The sequence below is a fragment of the Pinus tabuliformis genome, chromosome 1_2 (assembly GCF_031772625.1).
Source record: "Pinus tabuliformis cultivar Carrire ecotype Pingquan chromosome 1_2, CPIR1, whole genome shotgun sequence".
NCBI classification, from domain to species: Eukaryota; Viridiplantae; Streptophyta; class Pinopsida; order Pinales; family Pinaceae; genus Pinus; species Pinus tabuliformis.
In genome coordinates this window covers 989,177,557-989,189,875 of record NC_142298.1, presented here as the reverse complement: position 1 = coordinate 989,189,875, position 12,319 = coordinate 989,177,557, and positions in this window count along the sequence as shown.

Here is a 12,319-nt window from a genome sequence, read left to right as displayed (position 1 = left end):
CGTCCTAGTGGAGGTAACCTGACAGTAACACCCAAGCAGAATATTAAGGAGTTTAAATGAATTGAGTAGGAAGATGTGGGAGCACAAAACAATGGAGAAGATTTCTATTGTTCCAGGCAAAGCCCACATAACACATAATCCTGTAGTTGTTACCTCGACGGTAGAACCCTCGAGATTTCTTAAGAAGCATGAAGGAGAATGAGAAGGAAGATGTGGAGAATGCATTGATGGAGAAGCTTTCTATCAGTTAATGAGGAGCCCACGTGAAATCCAAACCTGACGAAGGAAGCTTGGAGGGTGTACTTTAACAAAAAAATTAAAAATAACATTAAGTGTTGAGTGAGATGATATAAGTCAAGCAGGCGTGGTCCTCGAATAGCACAATGGAAGAAGTTATTGGATCAAGATTAAGAGGGAGGCCCCCACATTAAAAAATCAGCCTGTGGAAGCAAGCCCAAAAGTATATCAAGGAAAGATGCAATGGAGCATCAACCTAGAGGAAATTTTGTGCAATATAAGAAAAATATTCAGGACCCTTAAAATTTGTTCAAAGAAATAATTTGAAAAACAAGGTCGTGGAACTCTTGTCTCTCCTCTCTGAAAATAGGACAGGCGATAATGTATTATTGGTCAACATCAGGCCAATAGGAGTGTGACATGTGGTAGACAGATTTGGTGTTTTTGGCTACCAAAATGGCCCATTTATGAGTGGCATGTGGACCAATCACAGAATGACACGTGGCACAGGTAAGGACATCTCGCTGGTCAAATCCTGGAAATTTTTGGATCAATGTAAAAGGAATCATTGCGAAATAGGCATCGAGATAAAAAGGCTTTATGGGAGTGAAACAACCAATGATATTGAGGCATGGAGGACCCCACAGGAAAACTAAGCGTGCTAAGAGGAGCTTGAGGGAATTAAATGGAGTCAAGCATAAAGCATTGGGATAATGAGCTACGGGCTAAGCGCTGGCATGAGGCTACACTCAAGAGAAGATCAAGGGTGTGTAGGTTTATTAATGGATGTAAAACATCGTTGGCCTAAAAACAGGATTAGTACTTGAAGGCTAAATCAGTGGTCATAATGCCTAGTCCTATAGAGAAAATTGATAAGGGGCTAGCATGACAGGGGCTTAAGGCACAAAGGGGCCTGCATTGGTGGTTTGACAACATTTTTTAATATAATTTAAAAGGTTCATGAAGTTAAATTTCGTGTCATTTGCATTGGAGTCCTATTAAAAAGGTTTTGGGGCTATGATAATGTGCCTTGGGAACACTTTTGGACAGATTGAGCCGGAAACTAATTTTGGCAGCGTGATTTCAGAGTGTGGCAATGTTTGCATATGAACATTTCTTGGCAGCTATAAGTGGTAATGCTTTGGTTTAAAGATTTTGGGCCATGATCAAAGGCCTTGGAAAAACGAGTCGAAAAAATTGGGTGTTTGTAAGTTAAGCGAAACATAACATCAGAGTGCTAAATGCATGAATGAGTTGGCAACAAATTTAGCAGTTTTGATAAATCTACAGGTTCACCGAAATAGAAAGTTCAGACTAAAGTCAATTAAAGAATCCAGAATAGCCAAATTAAGCAGAAAAACTCAGAGTTTGAATTTAAAATTACATATTGGATATTGATGACTTAAAGATTAGATCCAAAATACTTAGTTCAATAGGACAAAGGCAAAAAATAAGGACTCATGCAAGAATATCATTGAAGTTAGCAAAAAGAATTGAGGTCAAAAATATCAAGCCAAAATTTTTATAAGCATGCTTGAGCAAAGCAAGATAGAGATAGATATTTTTTAATGAGATGATGCTACTGGTGTATTTAGTAATCAAAGATTTTTGAAGGTATTGGTTATTATGGAAGAAATTGTTTTATTTTTAAATAACATGAGGCATTCATGGTTCTAGTATGAAAATGGATGAAAGATGAATCAATGAGTGTCAAGAAAGTTGTAGCTTGCAGATCAAGGGTTGTTTCTCCATTCAATAGTTGTTGGTAAATATTTTGGGTTTCAGCTCCATTTAGTTGTAGCTGATAAATTAGGGAGTTATAGCTTCCTGTTGGTTATAGCCAAATAATTGTAATGTAGCGTGTCTTGTGAAGTAATTGAAGAACAATTTGAAGAATTTGTGTGTTCCATTGGCTCGCTGATATTATTTTTTTTCATGTTTATTTGAATTAATTGTTTAATTACTTTGTGGTGTCCTATTGTACTTGCAATAGTAAAAGAAATTTTTTAAATCTATAAAATTCCTACAATACTGGTTGACCCCCCTCTCAGTATTGTATTGGTTTCTAACAAATTAAATGTCCTTAATTATGCCTACATTAGCCCTATAAATACATATTCATGGATTGCATATGTGGTCCCTTTATTATTTGGATGACCTTATTACAAGCACATTCACACATTAAATGCACATTTAATCCCATATATGGCCCATTTTGGGGTCATACCATATACATATAACCCCATATCCCCGCCCCCCCCCCCCAAAAAAAAAAAAAACTTTGGGTCATATAATACACATTTAACCCCATATATGCCCCATTTCGGGTCATCTAATAGTACCCTCATTCAAAATGATTTTTCCTCAAAAATTTGCAATTAAGGGTATTACATGTGATGAAACCAAAATAATATGATTTCTTTGTATTCCTACAGTCTTGTTATTTTTTATTATGATCCATACATATGATATCAATCCTTTTTATTCTTAATCCTTGATCGCTCATTGTTCCATAATTTTCTTTTCTTTGATTCCATGTAATGTTATTGTGAATTCATTATTCTTGGTATTTGATAATATCTTGTTGAATAATGAATTTTTTTATTCCATTTTCCATGAATATTGAAAAACATTTCAACTTATTCCTTGATAATGATGATATTGATCTTCTTTTCTTCGAGAAAATATTCCTTGGTAGTGAGGATGTCAATATGATATCATATTTGACAAATTTCCTTCACTCTACATACCCATTTCATCTATCTTGTTTTAAAAGACAATGGCCTGCCTCCTTTATCCTCTTTGCTCCCCCTTTGATTACTCTAGCCTTAGAGATAATACCATCATATTTGACATGCACATATTTGTTATAGCACCATTTACCACTCTTGGTAGATTTAATGCTCTTGTTATGGCCTAGGGCAACCCTTCCTTTCCATACTTGGTTTAAATTCTAAAAAACAGTGTTTTACTTCCCATACGCTACTTTTCCCTATGTTAAAAGTGTGTACACATGGGTCAATATATACCCAATCCACGTACATGTGTTAAAACACTAAAAAGAAAATCTCTTTAAATTATAGCAGAGTTTACGGGTTTTACCTATTACTCACTTACTATAGCCCAGGGCCCAACTGTTTCCCAACTGAAAAAAATAATTTGGAGAAGTATAAATAAACCTCCATGGGAAGGCCTGAGGGGAGAAGAGATGAGATATTGATATTATAGTTTATTATATCCTTGATCGAGTCTGAAGAAATCCCTATGCCTCCTGTACTCCCAGGTTATAGGAAACCTTTGTTTCCTCTTTTGACATGTCCTTCATCCCTCTTATGACATCCTTGTGTGTATCGTTGGAGGAAGATTGCTAAGGATGGGGTAGGACAGATCCAGAGGATGGTTCCGCTTGGAGCTAGAGGAAGACTCAGGTTGTAGTTTTCCACATTCCATTTAGCTTACATCAATAAAGAAATGTTGTTCTGTTCTTGATATTTATTGTGTTTATGCATTAATCCTTGTTATGATTTTCTTATAAATCTTATGTTAATGCTCAATTACTCATTTTCTTATATGATCTAGCACATATATCATGAACATGCTTTCTATTACTGTTGTTGTATAAGATTTTCTTAGATAAGTTATAGGTTCTAAAGGCATCGGAGGGAGCAGAGGGTTTGGACCCTATGGGATCAACCCCAAACGTAGGACCTCTGGGTAATACCACTTCTTCCTACTTCAGTAGTTTAAGAATTTAGGCTATTTGTCTACACATTTCTTTCTGTTGTATGCCCTCTGCTCTATTGTGGTTTTCAACCCAAGACCCTAGGGTGTTTCCACACACGACAGAATTGATGACTCTATTGGTGAAAACATTCTTGTTTTCCCTAGATTTGGTTTTTTGTTCTTGATCAAGGTTTGTTTTCTTGATTTCTTGTTTTTACAGTGTCAGTGACTTATTAGCTTCCCAGGCATCAAGTCTAATCTTTTGGATCATGCCTTGATTTCTTGTTTTTCTTAATTGATCTTTTTATATGCGTTTTTTTAGGGATACAGTAGCGTATACATGCTAATTTCCTCAAATAGACTCACGTATATTTTAGTTTCCTCTATTTTAAATGCATTTACATGCCTCTGTGCCTTTACACAGTCGCATATACATAATTTTGAATTGTTTTTTCAAAATCTTTTGCCTAGTTAAATCTGTTGCCTGGTGAATTTTGCTATTTTCTGGTCATCCACTGTCAGTAGAACTCTGTTCTCTTGTAAGTTTTCATTTTCGAATCTCCTTCTTAGTGAAAAACCCAGTTGGCCTAGGATTTCTTTTTGAGTAAGGTTTCAGTTTGTGTCTCGGGTTCAAGGCTTCTGTCAGAAGTACTTGGTTTTTCTGGCTTTCCAGAACAAGAAATTGGTTTGAATTTCATTTATAACCCAAATTTCAAATTTCTTTTCTTTTATTTCCCTTTTGGTTGACCTATTTTGTTTTTCATGATTTTTGAGTGTCTATTTGGCAATCTTGAGAATTTTTTGTGACATTTTGTCAGTTTACTGAAGTCTTTTTACTGCTATTCAGATCAGTTTTTGCAAGTTTGTAGTCCTTTCTCGTTTCAAGTTTCATTTTATTGATGAGTTGTATAACTTGCAAAGTTTAGTGACTCTTTGTGCTTGTTTCTTGATCTTTGAAATTTAGTATTCTTTTTGTGACCTCAAAAATGTCTTTGGGTTTTTAAAAGAAAAGGACAAAAACATAGATTTTTCCTTTCTTTTTCTTTTCAAGTTTTTGGTTTTGGTTTCTTTTTGTTTTGTTTTTGAGCAACTGTGAACTTTTTCAATTTGTTTTTCTTGGTTTTGAGGGAAATTTGTTATTGAATTTTTTCCCTCTTTATTGTCAATTTGACTTATTAATCTTATAATGAAGCACATTTTCTTGTCGCATGGGTATTCATAGGATATTTCATCATCATTTAAGTTTTCATTAAGTTAGTTTGCATCATAAGAATTCTTAGTCTTTTTGTTAGATTTTTAGTGTATGTGGAGTGTTTCTGAGAAAGAAAATAAAAGGGTATTTTTCTTATATAAGTTTTCCATAGAACCAAGTAGAAATCCCTTTTCATCGAAAGAAAATAACTACATGCATATAGTTAAGTTTCTATTGATTTCTTTTGCGTCAAAAACATTATAAGTTTCACTCTCGTTGTACCTTTGACTTAAACAATAGCCCTCTAAAATCAAGAGATTTAATAAAAAGAACTAGAACTTTTTAATTTGTCATTAAAAACACCAACAAGTTTAAATTCTTTAGGGCCTTGAAATAGGTGAGTGGAGAGTTAACTCTCCAACGCCACTCAAACTATCAAACATAGAATTTGAATAACGAGTGAAATCTAGTGTCGTTAGAAAGGCCAGGAAAGCTTCGTGACTGGGAGTCAAGCACGAGGGAGAGTAAAGACAAGGAAGAGAGATACCCCCTCTCCTACTTGTTGGATCCTGCCCCGAGACTGTTCCGCCCAACTTTTGATATGAACTGGTGCCCATAGTTGCTATTCCTAGGGATAACATAGGTGGCTACGAAGGGGAATCCCATGTCACCTGAGGCAGACGTTGCATCACATTGATCAGTACTTCTAGAGGGTACCCTTGCGAAGCTTGGGTACTTGGACCAGCAAAGGCTCTTTTCTATAGGTCAGCATAATTGTTTATGTTACCATTTCCAGTAGGCCTGGGCCGTCATTATCCCAGACTACTTTCGAAAGGTCCTTGATTTTCTCTTTCTTATATTTTTGTGTTCAGTCCTCATCACCCAGGGCAAAAATACTTGGAAGTAGTTAGCTTGACTCTCTCTTTAGGGACTTTTTAGAGATTTCTCTTTTCTCCTAGTTGGCCTAGCTATATAATTTTTTGATTCTTTAATTAGTTCTCTTAAAAATAATAAAAAGTGGTTGATCGACTAGTTCGTCGGTCTAGGAGGCTTCGTGGGCTTTCACCTATGAGTGTTGAGCCTTCTCCTAGAAGTCATGGGATCAATTCTGCCTGTGATTTCCAATCAGTGGCAGCAGATGCAACGGAGATTGATCCCTTGGTTGAAGTTATTGATTCACAGAATAGACCTCGTAAAAGTAGAGAAATGGAGAGGAACACTCCAGTCCTTTCTAGAGTCCTCTTCCAGTCGAAATACGTTATTGAGGTTGAAGATCTTCCTGAGTTTCCTTTGAATCCTAATTCTCCTCTTCCTCCTAATCATCCAGAAGTTTTATTATACATCGGGACTCCGACCAACAGGCCTTCGAGCCTAGGTCTATTTCGATATTTTCCTTCGATGACCACTGTTGGGAGAATGGCTTCCACCATGAGTGCTACTAGTATGAAAACTCATTTATCAGTACAAGGGGGAGGAATGATTTCCATACCTTCTATTATTCCTGGCACTGAAATATTTGTCTCTACCTCCATTCCATCTTCAAGGGGGGGGACCCAAGTTTTTGCCTCTGGCACTAGTTTTATCCCCTTTGGAATGCCAACCAGCATAATTCCGTTGTTTCTGTTAAGTTTTCCATCATCTTCCTCCATGTCTATGACTTCCATGGAAAGTGGGTCAACTTATTTTCAAGGTTTCCCTTTTGGGAGTGGTCATATACCACATTCTAACCCATCTTTAGTATCAGTACCTTTTCCCTCCATGGGTCAAAGTTATAATCTTTTCCAAGGAGGGACAAACCCTGCAGTTAGTGGACTTGTAGCCGAGAATCAATTCTCTTTTGGCTAACAGGGGAATATGTCGTATTCTTCTGTCAGTTCATTGCAGAGTTTTTCACCCTATGCTCATGCATGGAACCCTTACCAAGAGCTCTCTGCTCCACTCAACACCTCTCTAAGGGGTAATTTCACTAGATATGGAAATTTTTTGGTAGGAGTTGGTCAAACTCCAGGTTTTTTTGGGCCACAAGAATCTCCTTATGGTTCAAGTTATTCTACGAATTACTTCAGGCAACCTGGTGCCTTTAGATATCCAGGGTATTCTTTTTAGAATGTTGGGAATTCCACCTAAACCGAGTGGAATCCCTAGGGCTCCATGCTTACCTTTCCTGGCAATGTTAAACTTGTCAGATCTTTCCAAAATGACTAATGATCTGATCAGATATAACCCATCCCGGCCTCCAGTTCCAACCAAACTTCCATCGGATATACCCAAATTCTAAGGGAAGACTTGTGAAGATCCGGGTGACCATATAACCACTTTCCACTTATGGTGTTCATCAAACTCCCTGATAGATGATTCAATCAGGTTGAGATTATTCCAATGTACCCTAACTGGAAATGTGGCTAAGTGGTACATTGAACTCGTAGGGGGCACCTTTTCTTATTTCGATCATTTGGCTACAATCAATTTAAACCATTTTGAGTTGCCCATTCGTTATGATGTTGGAACTGAGCTATTAGCTAATTTCCACCAGGACCAAGAAACCCACATTTCGGATCATATCCAGGAATGGAGGAGAAGGAAGAGGCTCATTAAAGCCAATATTCCACAAGAATTCCTTCTTGAATGGTTTCTTAAATATTTAAAACCTGAGATCTCTAAGGACATATCGCTTTTCGGTGTGTTCACCAAAGAACAGGCTATTTTTATAGCCCAGCAGTTAGAACTTATATATTCTCAATCTCGGGTTCTTCAAAAAAAAATTCCTGATGCTCCTAGGTCCAAGGATGATTTAGCCAAGCCAAAGCTAGCTCCCCATGTTGATGGGCTAGTTGGATCGATTGATGCTAATATGGCCAACCTGCTAAATCAAATTGGAGCAGTTGTCTTTACAAACTGCTTCTTCTATGCATGCATCATTGTCCATGCATATGCCTTCTCAGCCTTCATCTATCAATGTCGTTCAAACTTCTAACCCCAAAGGAGACTGACAATCTGATCGGAATAAGAAAGGACGCGGTAGGGAAAAGAATCAAGATGGGAAGGATAATGCAAACAAACCCAGCAATGATGATGGAGGAGGTAAAAAAGAGTCTAAGAAGAAAGTAAAGTTTCCATGCAAGTTATGTAATGTAGATCATTTGACTCATATTTTCCCGAAGATTCAAGATGCCTAGCGCTTTTTAGTTCAGCAGGGGTCTTCTAGCTCCTGACCTATTCTAACTAACCCTTTTCCCCAACAGTAGCAGTTGCTTGTTGGCGCGAATTCTAGTACCGAGACCCTCGCTAAGGGCAACTGGGAAGGGGAAATACATCAAATGTTTACATGATGAGTTCACATATTGGCATTGCTACAAGGTCACATGATTATGGTGAATAAGAATTGTCCAAGTCTAAGTCTACTCCCAATGTTTCAGAGCCACTCCATATCGAGAGGCCCATAGTTGAGTCTATACCTCGTATGCAAAAAGGATCCGCAAAATGCTCGACCATTAACCCTAATTCTAAGGCAGCCCAAAACTACTTGATTGTAGAAGATCTGGCTTAGATTTCTTGTGCTATGGTGGCGTTAGAGGTACTATAATTGTGCCCAACATAAAGTAGTGCATTGCTCACTGCAATTGGAGAAGTTCATCCAAAAAGCTCTGTTGTGCTTACATTTGATATGTCAAACATCAAGAAGAGACTCCCACATCATATGGCTTTTCAGATTAATTCTACATATCGAAATATCAATATCTTTCAAACTGTAGTTGATGAGGGAGCTTCCACATGTGTAATGTCCATGTCATGTTGGAAGGCTATTGTATTGCCTTAGGTTGTTCCTTCACCTACTCTATTAACATCATTTGATGTTCCTTCTCATATACCACATGGGATTATTCCATCCTTTCCCGTCTGTGTTGGGGGTAAGGTGGTAAATATTGAAGTAGAGATCGCTGACACAAATCTAGATTACAATCTCCTTTTAGGTAGAAATTGTATTTATGAGATGGATACTATTGTATCGTCATTATTTCGCATCCTTTGTTTTCCTCATGAAGGGAAAATTGTAAAGATTGATCAGATGGATTATTCTCTCGGTGATTCCCATGCATCTTCAGAATCTACTGTTCCATTAGTGAACAATCCCAAGAAACCTATAGAAAATTTAGGAGTTGAAATGTACTCTTCCTTAATGGGTACCTTTGATTTTCCTGCTCCTATAGCTAGAGTTAATGCTATTTCATCCTCTAAGGCACCTTCTCGAAGAGAGTTCTTTAGGACTCATTATTTTTCAGATCCTTGTCCCTTACCCTCTTCTACCACCACATTAGATGAGGGGAAGGTAGGTGGAATGGCATGTCCTATGTTTGCAGCGGAAATTTCTTATCAGCCTATTGTTAACACTTTAGACTCCGATCCTACTCCTTTTTCACCAGAGGAGCTAGATGTGGATGTGGCTCCGGCCTAGATTCTAAATTCCACTTCTGCTTTGGATTGCTTATATAATACCTTTCCATCTGAAGAAGCAATTCTAGAAGAAATGACGGGTGTTGAAAGACCATGGAATGATTTGCATCATCGTTCATATTTCCTCCCTCATTTGTAGGAATTAGAATCAAGTTTGTCCAGTTCTTCGTCTAATAGTGATGTTCATGGAGTTTTAAATCCTTTGGCTCCAGCACAGTTTTTTGCCAAAGTTAACATGTATGTTATTTGACAAATTGTTCTAGTTAACATCTCTAAGAATCCCAACATTATTGAAAATGTCTTCATTGTAGCTGACTGTTGCCCTAAAGAAAAAATCAAACTTATACCAATCTCTTTAGAGAGTTTCGAGATGTGTTCGCTTGGTCTTATGAGGAAATACCAGGGATAGATCCATCTATAGTCTAGCATGACATCAAGACACATGAAAATGCCAAACCTATTCATCAGAAACTTTGACTGGTAAACCCTAAAAAATAAGCACTTATCAAGGTTGAGGTTGAGAAGTTTCTTAAGGCGCATTTCATATACCCCATTCCTTTCACTGAGTGAGTCTCTAATCCAGTCCCTGTAGACAAAAATCAAGGAACGATCCATGTATGCATTGACTTTAGGGACCTAAAGAAGGCTTGTCCTAAGGACAATTACCCCACTCCATTTATTGATTAGATTATTGATGAATGTGCAGGTAATGAAATTGTCTCGTTTATGGATGGATTTTCTGGTTATAATCAAATTACTATTCATCCAGAAGATCAGCATAAGACAACTTTTTTTTGTCCCTAGGATACATTTGCGTATAAAATGGTGCCATTTGGCCTAAGAATTACTGGAGCTACTTTTCAGTGAGCCATGTCATATGCTTTTCACAATATCAAGCACGTTATCGAAGCTTATTTGGACGATTTAGTTGCTCGTTCTTGAAATAGAATAGATCATAATAAACATCTTCAATTTATTTTTGAACGATGTGGTTTTTATAAAATCCGGTTGAATCTGAATAAGTGTGTTTTCACCGTCACATTTGGTCGGTTGTTGGGATTCATCGTGTCGACTGAGGGGATCCATGTAGATCCCTTCAAGGTTGAGGCAATACTTCAATTGCCTCCCCCATCCTCTATACGTCAACTTCAGAGTCTCCAGGGAAAATAAAATATCTTCAGGATATTTATCACCAATTATGCCGAGATCACAAAAGGATTTATGAGATTGCTGAAGAAAGGGGTCCCATTTTTATGGGATGATTTTTCATGATGCTTCTTTGATGCTTTGAAAAAAGCATTAACCTCTGCTCCTTTGTTGAGTCCACCTGATTATAGTAGAGACTTCCTTTTGTATCTTGTTGCAACAGAATCAACTATTTGTATGGTTCTAGTTTAGGAAGGTGATGCTTTATGTGAGAACATAATCTACTATCTAAGTCAAGGCTTAATAGGTCCTAAACTTCCCATTGAGAAATAAGCTTTGGCAGCTATCCATGTTGTCCAGCGGCTTAGACATCATATTCTACTTCGAAAAACTTTTGTCTTAGCAGTCGTCAATCCATTTCAATTTTTTCTCAACAGGAGAGTGATTGGGGGAAAATATAATAGATGGATTGTCATTTTACAAGAATTCGACCTCGAATTCATGTCGGCTAAGTGTAAGAAATATTTAGTATTTGCAGATTTGATCTCATAGTTTCCTTATGAAGAAGAAATCATTTATGAGGAAACGTTTCCTGATGAAAATTTGTTTCTTATTTCCTCGCAAGATCCTTCGTATGGGGATATTATTATATATCTCTAGACTTTGAAGTTTCCACTCTCTTTTTCCAAGGATTAATGTAGAAAGTTACATCACCTCGCTAAATGCTATATTATTATAGGTGACACTTTATATCATCATGGGGTTGATTCAATCCTTAGACGTTGTTTAACCTTAGAAGAATATGAGTTCGTGCTTAATGATTGCCACAATGGAGCTTCTGTTGGTCATCTATCTGGGCTTGAAACAACCCAAAAAAATTTGCGTTCAACCTACTTTTGGCCTTTGATCTTCAAAGATTGTATTGAAGCAGTCAAGAGATGCCATCCCTGTCAAGTTTATACTCAGAAAATGTGCGCACGTCCAACTTTGATTTTTCCTATGATCACTGTCGGTATTTTCACGAAGTGGGGTATTTATTTTACTACTTATAATCCACCTTCGGCAAGAAATCACGAGTAAATCATCGTAGCCATAGACTACTTTATTAAGTGGGATGAGGCTATGCATAGTTTCAAGAACGATGGTGAAACGACAACATTATTTCTCTTCAATCAAGTTATTTCCCAGTTCAGTTTTCCTAAAGAGATTGTCACTGACCATGTCAGTGATTTCCAAAATCAAATGATGTATGAATTGGCTCTCAAGTTGGGTTTCTGGTAGGAGCATTCATCTCCATATTATCCTCAGGCCAATCGATAGGTTGAATCCATGAACAAATACCTGAAAATCATCCTGCAAAGGACGATTAACAAAGCTCGATCCAATTGGCACATCATGTTATATCCGACACTTTGGGCACACTGAATGTCAGTTAAGGCTCCCACTGGTTTTACTCCCTTTCATCTAGTTTATGGTTTGGGATCCATTTTTCCTGTGGAATGTGAAATTCCTTCCCTTAAACATGTTATTGAACTTCTTCCTGATACTTCTAGTCTCAATTAATGCCTC